Consider the following 15,724-nt stretch of genomic DNA (forward strand, 5'->3'; position numbering starts at 1 on the left):
TATCAGGAAGTGTTGGCAAAGATATAGAGCAACTGGAACTCACTCACAATGCTGGTGGGAGGACGTATAAATTAGGGCAACCCTTTGGAAACTTGTTTGGCAGTATCTGTGAAAACTGACCATAGAGATGCCTGGTTCCATTCTTGACACACATGTGTACATACCTGCACCAAAAGTTATGTCCAAGGATCTTCACAGCATCACTATTCATTAAAGCCAAGAAAAGGGAAGAACCTAAATGTTTATCAAGAGTAGGATGAATGAATAAACTGAGGTGTATTCATACAAAAGAGTAGTGCATAGAACTAAAAACTCAATGAACCGCCCCATGCAACAACATAGATACATCTTGTAACGTTACATGAAAGAAGCTAGACAGAGTAATAAATACTGTAGGATTCCATGTATATAGAGTTTAAAAACAGGCAAATTGAATCTATGGTATTAGAATTTAGGAAACAGTTATTTTTTGGCATGGGGAGTGGTAATTATTGGGAGGTCACTGGAAGATGCTTCTCAGATGCAGGTAATGCTTGACTTTTTGACCTGGATGGTGGTGACGTGTCTGTGTTCACTGTGCCATCATTCATTTTCCCATACAGGTATGATCTGTGCACTTTTCTTCGGTACGTCATACATCAACCAAAAGTTTATTGACTTTTTGATGCCACTTGATCCAAGACACCCACATCCTGGACTGAAGGGTTGGATTTGAATGAAACTCATTTTCATCGCAAGACAAAGGTAAACCAAAATCTTTGTGAGATTTATATTATCTTCATTTTTTTTCCATCTCTTTCTCTTTTTTTTTTTTTTTTGCCCACTGGAGTTTTCTCTTCCCTTTTAGCTTTAGCCAACATGAAAAGGGTACAATGTACAGTTTTCCATGTTGCCTGATTTTCAGCTCATTCCTGTCCCCATAAAAACGTGTGACACTTGGTGTGCGGAGTGATTTCCAACGAACGAACGTGTGCATGAGAATGAGGCAGTGTGTACACACACTGTTCTCCCTAGGCTGATTTCCATAATGGAGATGTTTCTTTGTAATTTGCTACTTTTTTTTTTTTTTTTTTAACTCTTAACGAATAGGGTCCGTGAAACTCATTAACTGTCTTCTTGGTATGAACGCTAAAGAAACAACAAACAAACAAAAAACCCAAGAAAGGCTAGTCTTTTAAGTGTATTTGCAGAGTGACTAATGCAGTTACCTCCCTCTGGAGAGTCCTGATTTCTCACTAAATGGACTCACTCAGGACTCTGTGAGGCCACCTTCCAGACGTTTACACTTCTCACTTATCAGATTATTTCTTATTGAAATGGTTTTCATGAGACTCCCCCCTCCACGTGCCCCATTCTCTTTATTCCTTCCCCAACGGACCTTAGAATTAACCCCACATTTCACCGTGGATTCGAGACCACACAGGATGAAAGACTTTGAAAAACTGTCCGTATGAATAAGTTTATTATTTTTTTAATAGACTAAAAATCCAATCAGCTACCTTCAGTTTTCTATAATTTAAATTCTGTCCGTGCTTTTCTCTGATGGATTCAAGCTTCTAACGCGACCTCTTATAATGCCATTTTTCAATAAGAAGATCAATAGTGAGCATTTATAGTTTCCACTCCGGTGGGGGGGAAGGTATTAGAAGCAGTATTGTAAAAGATAGTGAGAGATTACCTCTGAAAGAGCCATTTCATTAGAAGTAGCCAGCAAAGGTTTGGGCGATGAAGGTTTCTCTTAAACTACATTGCGACGGATGCTAGAGAAATTGGCAATTTGCTGGCCGCTGAATGATTGTATTTCGTACAAGCTCTGGACACTGGTTTCTCAGTTAAGCTTTTGTTAAATACAAGTGCTAAGAATCACCCGATAAGAAAGAAAATGGGTCAGCATTTTAAACCGGCAAAACTCAATCATCTGTAGGAAATAACACCCCTCTTCTGACTTAAGTTACATATAAAAACACAGGTGACTGCATATCCTGGAGAAAGTCACATATCCTTTGGGGGCTCAGTTTCCTTGTCTTTAAAATAAGGGTTACCGTACTTGCATCCATAAGACCGTGATGGAAATTAATTGATACACGTGAATGAAAACATCGTCCTCATCATTCGAGGGGCTTACCTTTCTCCAACGGTTAGGGAAAGACAGGGGTGTCCTCTAGGCCTACCGCTGTCTTGGCTTCTCCGCCACCACTGCCCCCTAAATACAGGGCTGGTCCTGCAACCTCTCGCTCTTACATGCATCACTGACTACCTTCCCCGCTGCTGACCCTCACCTGAAGCTCTGGGTCCCTACGAGCCCTGGGCAGAATGTTGTCCTTCCATGTGATCAACAGAAGCAGGTAGACTGTGAAAGGACACGTCTAACCCTAATCCCCTACCCTCCACTGCCAAGCCTGAGCCGGTACGTGACAAGAATTACGGTTGTGTGTAGGGCTGCCCAGCTGTGTAAGCAACTTACCTACCACCTGTCAGGTAACAATGAACCGAATTTATTGAGTTGTTGCCATAGGTACTGTGGCATTAGTTCTTATCAATAATGTGTAGGCTGTTACGTACGATGGGGAGGTGCAAGGAAACAGATAACAAGGGGAGAATGTTTTAAAGCCATAGACTTCCTATGATTGTCCTTAAATTGCAAGGGGAAAACACCAGCCCGTAATGTTTCTCCCATCCTTAGATTCATGTCTCTTGGAAGAGCATTTCCTCTTTCAATCTTGAACATGCAAATCCCCACCTCCTTTCTGGGAGAAGTCAAAGCGGTAGATCTGGTCCTACGATCATCCGTCTGTGTTCCCCTCTGTCCCCTGGAATCCGGAGGCCATGGAAGAAGAGAGGATTTGGAAGGGAGAGTCCACGCTGGGCTTACACTCGGTTACAGCCCCTTGTGAGTGTCCGTAGCTGTGCACCACTGGGAGGTACAGCTTGGCCTCGTCATCGGTCTGGACCATCCTGCGGGTGACCATGGACCCTCAGAGATGCTTCACTCTAAATGCATATGGGGAGAGAGAGAGAGAGAGAGAGAGAGAGAGAGAACACCATTTTCTCAACACGCCCCTGCAGCCAGTAACTTGGAGGCGATGGGTCTTCGCCATCCGCCAGGGCAGGTTTGCTTCGAGAGAATCATCACACCTTTCCCCTTTCACTCCAAACAGGTGGGCTGCCCACAGCAGTGGTGGTGTATCACCTCATGTAACTGCCTGAGTCACTTACCCAACATAACAAGGCAGCATCCTCATCGCCAGCAGCAAACACTTCTCTATACACCACGTGACAGTCTGGGCAAACAGGAAAGGGAGCAGACAAGAGCTGTGCCAACAGCACTTCCAGGCTGGGCGTGATCTGCGATTCTCCCAAGGGGGTTGTGAGAGGCGTAGGTGGCTATTGCTTGGGACTGGCATTGCAGGGGTAAAGCAAGGAAGTTGCCCAAACAGAGCATTTCAGAAGTAAAAAAAGAAGAAGAAAAAATCAGGTGTGGCACTCAGGGAGTTGCAGTAGAGGGGAGGAACCTTGCTCTAGAAAATGAGGCTCCCAGGCCACAAAAATGACAAAGACAATGCAGAAAATGTGCAGATGCCGCTGCTTAAGAACCACCCCAGGGTGCTCTCTTTCCATGATAAACACGGAGGTCTCTGGTAGACTACGACCCATCCACCAGCCTCCAGTGGTCATCTCACTATTTCCAGGTCTAGATCGAAAATCATTTCCAGTCCCTCGCTGCCATTCTCCGTGACCCATATTTTTTGGAATGTCTTTCCAAGGGGCCGTCCGCTCGCTCTTTGTACACACTCGTTTTGTCGCTGGGTGGATTTGCAGCAGTGTTCCCGTGAAGATAAGCTGATGACATTAGACAGATGTCTTAATAAGGTTCTGTTTACTGTGTTAGAACCTAGAAGCTCTGATTCCGCGGAGAGGATAAAGCCAGGAGAAGGGCTTGTGCAAGTTCCCAGCTGGGATTTTTGCAGAAGGCAAGCTTGCAGACACTCAGAAGCCAAGCCCCCGGCCCGGGCAGAATAGGAAGGTTCAGTCTGTGGTCAGCGGTGCTGCCCCCGGCCCTTCCTTGAGTCCCCCAGGGCTCTCTGTCATGCTCTGCGATTCCCTGCCCCACTGCCTTAAATGTGCCTGTGTCCTTCTCCTACCTTCTGCTGCCCACTCCACCCCAAAGCAAAACAAAACAGAACTTCAGGGCTGTCTTCCTGGTAGCTGTGCCTGGTGGACAAAATCACTTTCAGGCCTAAGGTTTCGTGTACACGTTAGTTCAACACACTAAACTGCCTGAAATTGGGTTAAAAGGGTCACATGTGTGCGGGGCTGGCGCAAGGCCTACGAACGCCCGTTTCTCCTGAAAGCCATTCCCGTTTCTGTGGTCTCGGTAAGGTTCCCTTTCTATATGTCCCCCTACAATCCCCTAGTTTTCCTTTGGTGAGGCTCCTTATTTTGTACACAACCCATTTGCGTTTTCCTTCCCTGATGGTTGGAACCACATCTGTCCTGTTGGCTGTGATTTCTGTAGCGTCTAACACACGGGGAGATTACTACATAGATGTTTTTGGTTTCAAGAGAGAAATCAACCCTAGGATAGCTATTGTGTTTTAATGGTATCAGTGGCTCATCTTGGGGGGTGACATCCTCAAATTAGAATCCAGCAGGCGTCAAGACGCCCTGCCCTGCAGAAGATGCCATGGAGTGTGGGCACATCCTGGGCCGTATAGGATGCTTGTCTTCTCTCCCACTGCCAGTTGACTTGGGTGGCTTCCGTACCCTCCATGGCCTTCTCTCGCACTTCACCTCTTGGTTCAAAACACCTGCTTTCAGGGCTTCCCTGGTGGCGCAGTGGTTGAGAGTCCGCCTGCCGATGCAGGGGACACGGGTTCGTGCCCCGGTCCGGGAAGATCCCACATGCCGCGGAGCGGCTGGGCCCATGAGCCATGGCCGCTGAGCCTGCGCGTCCGGAGCCTGTGCTCCGCAGCGGGAGAGGCCGCAACAGTGAGAGGCCCGTGTACCGCAAAAAAAAAAAAACACCTGCTTTCAGCCCACAAGCTCAAGACACCCGTCTTCTCTGGGTTGTCTTGGTGACTACTGGGAAGCCTCTGTTTCTTGGGGGTTTGGGGGTCAACGGAGATAACAAAAATGCCTTGACTGCTCACTAATAGAGAGCTAGAGGGACTCTTCCATCTGTAACGGGCAGCGGCATTTTCATTCATTACTCTGCTTTGACAGAAGAGGCAAGGGGCCAGTTGGGGGCCAGATGTTCCAGTTGGCCGTCTGAGGCCGTGTCGCTTTCACGCCAAAGCCCACATCTGCTCACGGTTCGGCCTGAAGCTCACTGACTCACGTTTATGCCTGTGACCTTCTAGAACAGATGGCTGATCTTCTAGGGCCAAAGGCACTAAAGGAAGTTGTTCATTTACTTTACAGATTTTAAAAAAATGCCCTCGACTGTATGAGCGAAGCCCCTTGACTGTGTGTCTTTCCTTCCTGTTTCTGGTGGGAACGGATCATCAGAGAGAAAGGTCTTGACCATACTGTGCAGATCCTACCATGAGGGGCCTGGAGAAAAGGGGAGCGGCTTCCCCCTGTACCTCTGTTTGCTGGAAACGGAAAGAAGAGCAAGAGAGGAATTTAGGAAAGTTTTGCCCTAGGGCTCAGAACTCAAACTTATGTCTATGCAAATGGACCATATGGTACAGTCTTTACAGAGGCCAAATTCCCAGGGCATCCTGGGGTTTCCCTAAGTCAAGATGAAAATTCAGCAAATGCTATCGACACTGCTCCACTGACTTCCGCAGCTGGGCAGCCCTCGAGTGAATCAAGCAATTAGCTTCCAATAAATGTACTAAGCTCCTTCTCTCCTTTCTGTTGCCTCCTGGGTTTTCCTGGGAGTTTACGTCCCTGGGACAACTGGGAGTATATTTGTGCAAAAAGTATGTTATACACAGTCCATGTCAGAAGAGGTCAGAGTAAATGACCCTCTGGGTCAACAACACAGTGGCTCTGAGTCATTTGACCCAAAATCTGTGCGTCTCTCCCTGTTTCAGCGCTCACGGGCCTCTCCAGGATCTGGGTGGCACAGTAATGACAGAGAAATAAAGTGGCTAGAAAGACGATTTGGCTGGCAAAATCTGAGATGACTTTGTTGGACCCAGGGGGGCCAGCATGCAGCGGGAAACAGGCCATGTCCTTTTTGAAGTGCAACCAGGAGAGAGAACATTTCGGAGATCTCCTGTAAACCAAATAAGTCCACAAGTTACAAGTAACCCCTGAAGGGTCTACCCCTTTTATCTCCCTTCACCTTACCCTTTCCATGCAAAGCCACACACCTGGGGTAAGAGGAATGTCTGATCTGCTCCTGGCGGGGGCCGTCTTCTTTGATAGTTCAGTGGTGGCCACCTTTCTAATGGCTGAGCTTTGAGATTCGAAAAGCAAGTTCAAAGCACCGTAGGCCCATCATCAGACCTTGCTGTGCTCGTGGAGGTTCAGGAAATAATAGGGGCATCGCAGAGCAACTATTTAGGGCAACGGAATGAGGACAGTCAAACAAATACAAAAGCATTTCTTCTTCTTCTTCCTTGAGTATCTCTGGGAAGAGGGAAGTTACATTTGCAAATGTTCTGTGTTATTAGAACTTCTTGTAATGAATCCTCACAGGAATCCTCTAAATGATGAAAATGCTATTTCTCCACCAAAGTGTGGCACACGTGTCCTGCATCCAGTGTGTAACATCCATCTTTCTCCTGTCAAGACAGGTCAGAGACACGCGTTAGAAGTGCAGGTGGATCTGAGAAGCGTGAGCCAGGGAAGTCCGTGTGATAGGAACACCCCCCCCCCCCCCCAGGATCAACTCTGCATCCTTCAGATTTGGTAAATTGCCCTTCTGCCCACCTTTCTGAAGCCCAACTTCCTTACCTCTAAAGTGGGGATCGTAATGCCTGTTTTGCCTCACACACAGAGTTTTTCTGGATTAATGGAGACAAATACGGCCAAGTGCTCTATGTACCACGGAGTAGTGGAGACAAATAGGTGAAAGTCCTTCGTGGACCACAGAGCTGTGTACACCTGTCAGCTGTTATTGTTAGAAGACCCCCGAGATTTCGCGTCCAGGTAGTCTAACAAATAAAACACTTCTTCATGCTCGTGGCACCTAAATCATCCGTTGATATTAATCACAACGGACGTTGAACTGCTTTGCTTTCGATGATGAGGTCCATCAAGGTGGGTAGAAACCAGCTTTTTCCAAATCCCTTACGATTCTGTGGTTGATTACAGTGGTTTCTAGGCATGTGCAAGATGAGAGGAAACGCAGTCAACCTCTCAACCAAACTGGGACATTTTGGGGAGCGAAAGGCAACACTCGTCCGTAAATCTGCTGGAGAAACAGGGGTAAGTCAAGACTTCCCCAGCCGAATCAGGGCGTGTGGTCACCTTATCTATAAGGATAGAACTTGAAAACGGACAGTGTGACAACAACGCCTTCTAGATTCACGTCAAGGATTCTGCGTCCTGACTCTGCTCTCAGTTCTGTTCCTGTACTTGTTTTCTTGTCTCGACAGTGATCCTACAAATCCTTGCATGTGGGTGAGGCCCACCTTCCTCTATTGAGTCTAGATCAACACTTGATAATCTCACCCATTCCTGACCAGTCATACCACGTATAATGTTTCACTTATTATTTTAATATATCCTGTCACTGGGTGGCCACTGTAATCAAGGGTCTGACTCCATTAAAACATAGAGCAAGGTAAATACTTTTATGAAGATTTCGGGGGTAGGGGAGAGAATGACTCCCATAAGTTCAGTTTCCACCTGGGTTCATCAGAGAAGGGAACATATGAGCTGGGTCTTGAAGGGTGAGTAGGAGTTTTCCAGGAAAAGATATGAGACTCCATTTTTGATGTTTGACTACTGACAGCTTTCAAACTCGACCCTTCCCTCATTCCCTTTTGTCCTACAGCTGGACAAGCCAATAAAAAAAGATCAGGAGCTACTTGCCTAGAAGGTGGTGGGGAAATTCAAGACAGGAAAATCCTAAGTCTTGTGCACACAGAAACCCTCACCATGGTCGGATCCCCTAACACAATGAAACCCAGAACTTCCCTCCCGCCTTGCTGTCATTTCCCTCTGGCTCAGACCTCAGCCCTTCTCCTTGGGAAATGCTCTTGCTGTTTTCTACATGTGTAACAAACTATTTCATACCCATGGGTGCCTGTGTGTCCTTCCATCCATCAATCCCTGGGCTGGTAGCTGACTGGCATCTATCAGGGGATGCTGGTCTCCCAAATAAAACACTATCCTAGCTAGCTGACTAAGTAACCACCATTACATAAAGAAATCTAACACTCAGTTGTATATAGATCTGCGCACACACATAACATCTCAAGCACTGTTGTGGAGGATGATTCTGGAGGACTCAGCTGCAGCTTCCCAGCAAGTAAACTCTGGTCTCCCTACACCTTTAGTCAAACATAACCACTTGCAAACATAACTTTCAAGTCTGCTTCAGATCCATGGAGATGTTGTCAAGTGATGTGAAAACAAACTCACAGAATCTGCTTTTCATTTATGTTGATATCTTGGGTCTCGCTTTCTCGAAGTTTCAAGCCAAGGAGTTTAAACTCCTTGTCTTAGTGCTCTCTTGCTGTGTAACCCGTTACCAGAAAATCGTCGGCTTCAAACAACACACTTTTATCATCACGTAGGTTCTGTACATCAGGGTCAGGACTCCAGGTGCGGCTCAGCTGGGTCTCACAAGGATGCAGCCAGGGTGTCAGCCAGGACTGGGGTTTCACCCAAAGGCTTGACTGGAGAAGGGTTTGCTTCCAAACTCATGTGGCTCTTGGCAGGATTCAGTTCTCTGCAGATGACTAGGGAGACAGAGAGAGGGAGTCCTTGCTGGCTGTTTCCTGGAGCTGTCCGTCCATGTCTTGTCTTGACCTCTCCTGTGGTCGCTTACTTCATCACAAGCCAGCAAGAGAGACGGAGTCTGCTAGAAAGACAGAAGTCACTCTCGTATGCAACCGAATCATGAAAGTGCATCCATTGTCTTTGCTGGATTCTGTTGGAGAGAAGCAAGTCAGCAGGCAGCCCACACTCAAAGGAAGGGATTAAACAGGGGCATAAATCAGGAGCTGGGTTCATTTGGGAGTCTCCTCACCACACTCCCGAGGTCCAGGAAGGAATCTCCGAAGCTACATTCCTTGCGCTGGCAAGCCCATTCATCCATCCCCTCACGAGAGGCGACATGCTAGCACAGATGGATGTGAATGGTGTAACTCAGTGTTTCTCAGCCTTTTTTCTTTTTTTTTTTAATTGAAGTACATTTGATTTACAATGTTGTTAATTCTGCTGTATAGCAAAGTGATTCAGTTATACATATATACATATATATATATATAGGTTCTTTTTAATATTCTTTTCCATTATGGTTTATCACAGGTTATTGAGTATAGTTCCCTGTGCTCTACAGTAGGACCTTGTTGTCTATCCATCCTATATATACTAGTTTACATCTGCTGACCCCAAACTCCCAATCCCTCCCCCCGCCGTTGGAAACCACAAGTCTGTTCTCTATGTCTGTGAGTCTGTTTCTGTTTTGTGTATATGTTTATTTGTGTCATATTTCAGGTTCCACATATAAGTGATGTCATATGGTGTTTGTCTTTCTCTGTCTGACTTGCTTCCTTTAGTATGACAATCTCCAGGTTTATCCATGTTGCTGCAAAGGGCATTATTGCGTTCCTTTTTCTGGCTGAGTAGTACTCCATTGTATACACGTACCACATCTTCTTTATCCATTCATCTGTCAGTGGACACTTAGGTTGCTTCCATGTCTTGGCTCTTGTGAACAGTTCTCAGTGTGTTCTCATGATTGCACACTACAGCGCTTTTTCACACATTTGTTCCCAATCCACCCCCCATGAAGTTTGAACAGATATGCTGCTTCTCTGTTCTGTATTTCTGACCTCTGCACGTAAAATGAGTATCATTGTTTTCGCCTCCCCGAACCAGTTTTCACCCACTTGGGATGCTATTGTGCATGAAGAATGTGTGTTCTAGAGTCAGATAGCCTAGATTTCTGCCTCCACTGCACCACTTCTCAGCTCTGTGATCTTAGGCAAGTCACCAAACCTCTCTGAACCTTAACGAACTTTCTTAATTATAAATAAGAATCACATCAATACCTACCGCTTATGATTGTTGTGGGGATGGAATGACACTTCGTAGACGGGAGAAACCTAATACATGCTGCCTTCTGTTATTGCGACATGCAGAACCATATGTGCAGCAGTGGGGAAACCAAGATAAGACAAAAACAAGAGCCTCGAAGAGGCCCCACTGCTTGCCAGAGGAGACAGAAGGAAGACAAAGGGTATGGTATGCGCTATAAGAAAGTTATATTCAAGATGATTTGGGCATAGAAAAAAGGGGGTGCCTAAATTCTGGTAAAAGCGAGGAGAGCATGAGAAACAGGAGTTTCTCAGAGGAAAGAGAGGTGAAGAATGAGAATTGATTTGAGAGCTGATGAATGAAAAACTAAACTAAAGCAATGGCACTGTTAATGGTGGAGAGGAAGAAAAGGACGGGACAAATGGTCATGTGGTAGAAAATGACGTTTAGCCAAGAGGTTTGCTGACATAAGTGTGTATTCTTTCAGGGTTCTTTTTGTCCATTCATCCATTCATTCATCTACCCATTTATCCACCCACTATCAATCCATCTTTCCATATATTGATCTATATATCCATCTAAGTTTTTTCCTTCCATCTATCTATTCATTTGTCCACCCATCCACCTGTCTATCCATCCTTCCATACATTCATCCATCCATCCATCCAAAAATCCACCTTTCCTTCCATTCATCCATCCATCCCATCCTTCTATTCATCCATCCACAGATCTACCCATCTATCCATTTACCTACTCACCTGTCTATCCACTTACCTGTTGACCCATCCATCTCTCCATCTACTCATCCATTCATTTACCTACTCACCCATCCATCCACTTACCTATTGACCCATCCATCTTTCCAGCTATCCATCCATCCAACCATTTACCCATTCACCTGTGTATCTTTCCATCCATCCATCCATCCTTCCACAAATACACCTTTCCACTCATCCATCCATCCATTCATAAATATACCATCCATTCATCCACCCCATCCTGTTATCCTTCCATCCATCCATTCCTCCATCCACCCATCCATTTATTTATCCATTCTCCCATCCTCTCCTATCCATCCACCCACCCATTTATTTATCCATTCTCCCATCCTCTCCTATCCATCCACCCACTTATCCACCCATCCATACGTCCATTCATTATCTCTCTTTTTCCACAAAGGTTTTAAGGTGGCTTAGGAAGAGACATAGAATATATGTAGAAAATAAATAAATAAACCAACAGAATGATGAACAAACCCAACAGAAATCAGGTGAGAATGAAAAGGAGAGAACTCGTATAGGGACCTAAAGTAGAAGCAGGGATTCAGTTGATACAAGTGTGTATCCCTAGGAACCTTTACACCTGCCATATGAGGGTCCCACAGTTGGCATCTTAAGACGCTGTGTTGCTTGTGCTCCCAAGGTGGCCTCTATTTGTACAGAAATCTCTATTTCCTTGCAGAATAAATGGGGGAATCGCCTAAGGTGTTTACTGTACTCTCCATCAACTAGTTGATGGCCTTTGACTAGACATTGACAAATACAGTCTATCTCTCCGTTTATCCTTCGTCAGCCTCTAAAGTGAGTTGGGGATTGGAGATGAGATGAAAGTGATTACAGTCAAGTCAGGTTTCAAATACTTTCTCCTGAAAATCCATGCTCCTCCTTTGCTGTTAGCAGCATTTACTATGGGAAAAATGTATCGTTAACATTGAGCCAAAAATAAAAAACCCTCTGCAAAACACCTAAATATAGATTGTTTCATTACCTTCAAATCAGCCCGAAAAGAATGCAGAGGTTGGCACTCAGAAGGAGTCAAGTGGCTGGGTAACCGCAGTGCAGTCTGCAATCAGGAGGGATTACAATTATGACACCGAGCGCTAATCCTGGAAAATCAAAACACAGTTAGGCAGCCACTAAATCCCCTTATAAACTATAATAATCATTATTAAGCCTTCTTCTTTCCCCCAGAAAATGAAGAGCTGCAGACGTTATGTCGTCCCTTTACCGTTTTCCGAAGCAGGGTCATTATTCTTTATGGTGCTACTAAATTTACTCATCGTTTTACAAATCCCAGGTTCACCTTCCAAGTACATGATCTCGTCCTTCTGTGTAAAGTTAATCAAAGTTGTAAAAGTGCTTTTTTCCATATCTTTATTTTTCCCCACAGGGATGGGGGGTAAAAATGTTATGCATTGGAGAATCACAGAACACAGCCAAGGAACCTTGAGATGTTATTATCTCCTGTCTGTGCTCAAAAAGGAGCCACACAGAGATTAACCCTCTCCTGGAAACAGACGTGTTGTGTGTTTTCAGAGAAGAACTTGCTTTATTATTAGGAAGCTCTTTTTTATGTCCAGCCCGACTTCTTCATACTGTACTAATTTTTGTATCTTTAACTGGAAATTAGAAAGAAGCTGGGTAATATCTTCTAGGGCTCTTAAAATACTCCAAGACTGTGGCAAAGAAGTACAGAAAGGTGCTCATTTTCCTGAGATCACCACCTTTTCTAGAACATGCCAGAATCAGGCCACACTGAATCTTTTCTTTACGGTAGAGATTGTGTTTCATCCTTCTTTTGTACCCACACAATACAGCCTATTTATGGACACGCAATGAATATTCATAAATCTTCCTTGAAAGAATGAGTAAATCAATGAATCAATACTTCTTGAATTCAGTACAAACCATTTCAGACAATGAGACCAAAATATCCATCATTCATCTCTCTCAATTCACGTTCTCATACTGAAGGACGGTGTAAATGGCAAGTTCTCATTTAATGAATTACTTCCAGGTTGAGCTACATGAAATTGAGATTTTTTTGTAGGTCAGAAACGGTTGAATATGAGCAGCGTGCTAATATTTGCATTCTTCTGCTGATACTTGGGACTTTTTTCTTTTCTTTAGCGACATCAGAAAAAGTAGTTTAAGATGAGTTGCAGATCTATAAGTAGCATCTCACCTTGAGAAAATAGCTAAGTGAAGGTCGGATGAAAAGCTAAAATATTCAGTTTGGGAATGCACTCTTTTCATGAAGGGATAAAATTTTGGTCACTGGTGGATGCTTCTCTTAATGTTTGTTCATCAAGATGCGGCATTTAGACCCGTAAAGCGATGAGTTCCATCTTCTCGTGACTTAGCTTCAGGAGCTAATGAATCAGTTAAAAATGAGTGTCAGAGGAGAATCTGAATAGACATTTTTTCCAAAGAAGACTTACAGATGGCCAACAGGTACATGAAAAGGTGCTCAACGTCACTAGTCGCCCAGGAAATGCAAATCAAAACCGTAGTACGATATGACGTCATACCTGTTAGAATGGCTTTTATCCAAAAGACAAGAGATAATAAATGCTGGAGAGGGTGTGGAGAAAGGGGAACCCTTGTGCACTGTTGGTGGGAATGTAAATTGTTGCAGCCACTGTGGAAACACGATGGAGGTTCCTCAAAAAATTAAAAATAGAATTACCAGATAATCCAGCAATTCCACTTCTGGGTATTTATCCAAAGGAAATAAAATCACTATCCTGAAAAGATACCTGCACCCCGATGTTCACAGCAGCACTGTTTATAATAGCCAAGACATGGAAACAACCTAAACTTTTTTCTCATATCTATTCACAATCTATTCATTTATTTTTTAATTTATTTATTTTCGGCTGCATTGGGTCTTCGTTGCTGCGCGTGGGCTTTCTCTAGTTGGGGCGAGTGGGAGCTACTCTTCGTTGTGGCGCACGGGCTTCTCACTGCGGTGGCTTCTCTTTTTACGGAACACAGGCTCTAGGTGCGCGGGCTTCAGTAGTTGTGGCACGTGGTGGGCTCGGTCCATCCACAGATGAATGGACAAAGAGATGTGGTACATATATAAAACGGAATATTATTCAGCCATGAGGAAGATGGAAATCCTGCCATGTGCAACACCATGGCTGGACCTTGAGAGCATTAAGCTGAATGAAATAAGTCAAACGGAGAAAGACAAATACTGTATGACCTCACTTACATGTGGAATGTTAAAAAAAAAAACAACACTCATAGAAACAAGAGAACAGATTGGTGGTTGCCAGTGGTGGTGGGGGGGGCCTGGGTGAAATGGGTGAAGGGGGTCAAAGGTCGCAGAATTCCAGTGATAAGTCCTTGAGATGTAGCATGGTGGCTATAGTTAACAATATTTCACAGTATATTTGAAAGTGGCTAAGAGAGTAGATCTTAAAAGCTCTCATTCCAACTTAAAAAAACAGATTGTAACGAGGGACTTCCCTGGCGGTCTGGTGGTTAAGACTTCGCCTTCCAACGCAGGGGGTGTGGGTCCGATCCCTGGTTGGGGAGCTAAGATCCCACATGCCTCGTGGCCACAAAACGAAAACATAAAACAGAAGCAGTATTGTAACAAATTCAATCCAGACTTTAAAAAAGGGTCCACATCAAAAACATCTTTTAAAAAATTGTACGTATATGAGGTGATATATGTTAACTAAACTCACTGTGGGAGTCATTTCAGAATATATACCTATATCAAACTATTATGTCATGCACCTAAAACAGATACAATATTAAATGTCCGTTTTATCTCAGTTTTCAGAAAAAGAATGAGTGTCAGCTTTGGCAGAGCCCAAAGGACATGGGTCTGTGATAAAAATGGAAGTGTGTCCCGCTTTCCCGTTCAGATGATGCTTTCAGACCTGACATAATCTTGCCTTCTGGGGTCAGCAAAACGCTGAGCAAAACCCAGGTGACTCCGAATGATGCCCCCCAAAGATGCCGGTCCTCACCCCCAGTCAGCCAGTGGGCAACCTTACAAGGCAAAAGGGACTTTGCTGATGAGGTTAAGTGGAGGATCTTGAGAGGTGGAGGTTATCTGGGGTTGCCGATGTGCTCACATGGGTCCTTATAGGCACAAGGCAGCAGAGTCAGAGAAGAAGCTGTGACACGGGAAGCATGGGGTCGTTGGAAGACGCTACGCTGTTGCCTGTGAAGGGATCACGAACCAGAGGATGCAGGCGGCCTCTAGAAGCTGGAACAGGCAAGGGAGCAAATTCTGCCCGCGGCCTCCAGAGCACAGCCTTCCCCGCACCTTGGTATCCGCCCAGCGAGATGCGTTTCCGACTTTGTTTTAAAATCGAACTATAGTTGATTTACAATGTTGTGTTCATTATGCTGGACAGCAGAGTGATTCAGTTATACATTCCTTATTTTAGATTCTTTTCCATGATGGTTTATCACAGGATATTGAACAGAGTTCCCTGTGCTCTACAGTAGGACCTTGTTTTTTATCCATCTTATATATCAAAGCCTACATCTGACTTCTGACCTCCAGAACTGTACAAAAGTACACTGCTGTTGTCTTAAGCCATTGCATTTGCGGGAATTTGTTACAGCATGGTTAGGACACACATAGACTCTTCCTCAGGGCCTCTGTCACTAGGCACATACATCTTTGGAGAGGATTTTTGACAGTGACACTATTTAGCCTCAGATTTAAAAATGGAACCTGAGAGGGCTTCCCTGGTGGCTCAGTGGTTAAGAATCCGCCTGCCAATGCAGGGGACATGGGTTCAAGC

The 15,724-nt window shown here is 44.8% G+C and overlaps 1 long non-coding RNA gene across 1 annotated transcript in view; it reads left to right on the forward strand.

Annotated features, from left to right (window-relative positions):
- LOC132417895 (uncharacterized) overlaps positions 1-15,724 on the forward strand; it is a 481,389-nt gene that overhangs the window by 227,765 nt on the left and 237,900 nt on the right. Inside the window, exon 3 of the long non-coding RNA XR_009517952.1 lies at positions 603-744. This is a non-coding gene — a long non-coding RNA (uncharacterized lncRNA). The remainder of the gene's footprint in view (positions 1-602; positions 745-15,724) is intronic.

This window comes from Delphinus delphis, chromosome X (genome assembly GCF_949987515.2).
Source record: "Delphinus delphis chromosome X, mDelDel1.2, whole genome shotgun sequence".
Classification (NCBI taxonomy): domain Eukaryota; kingdom Metazoa; phylum Chordata; class Mammalia; order Artiodactyla; family Delphinidae; genus Delphinus; species Delphinus delphis.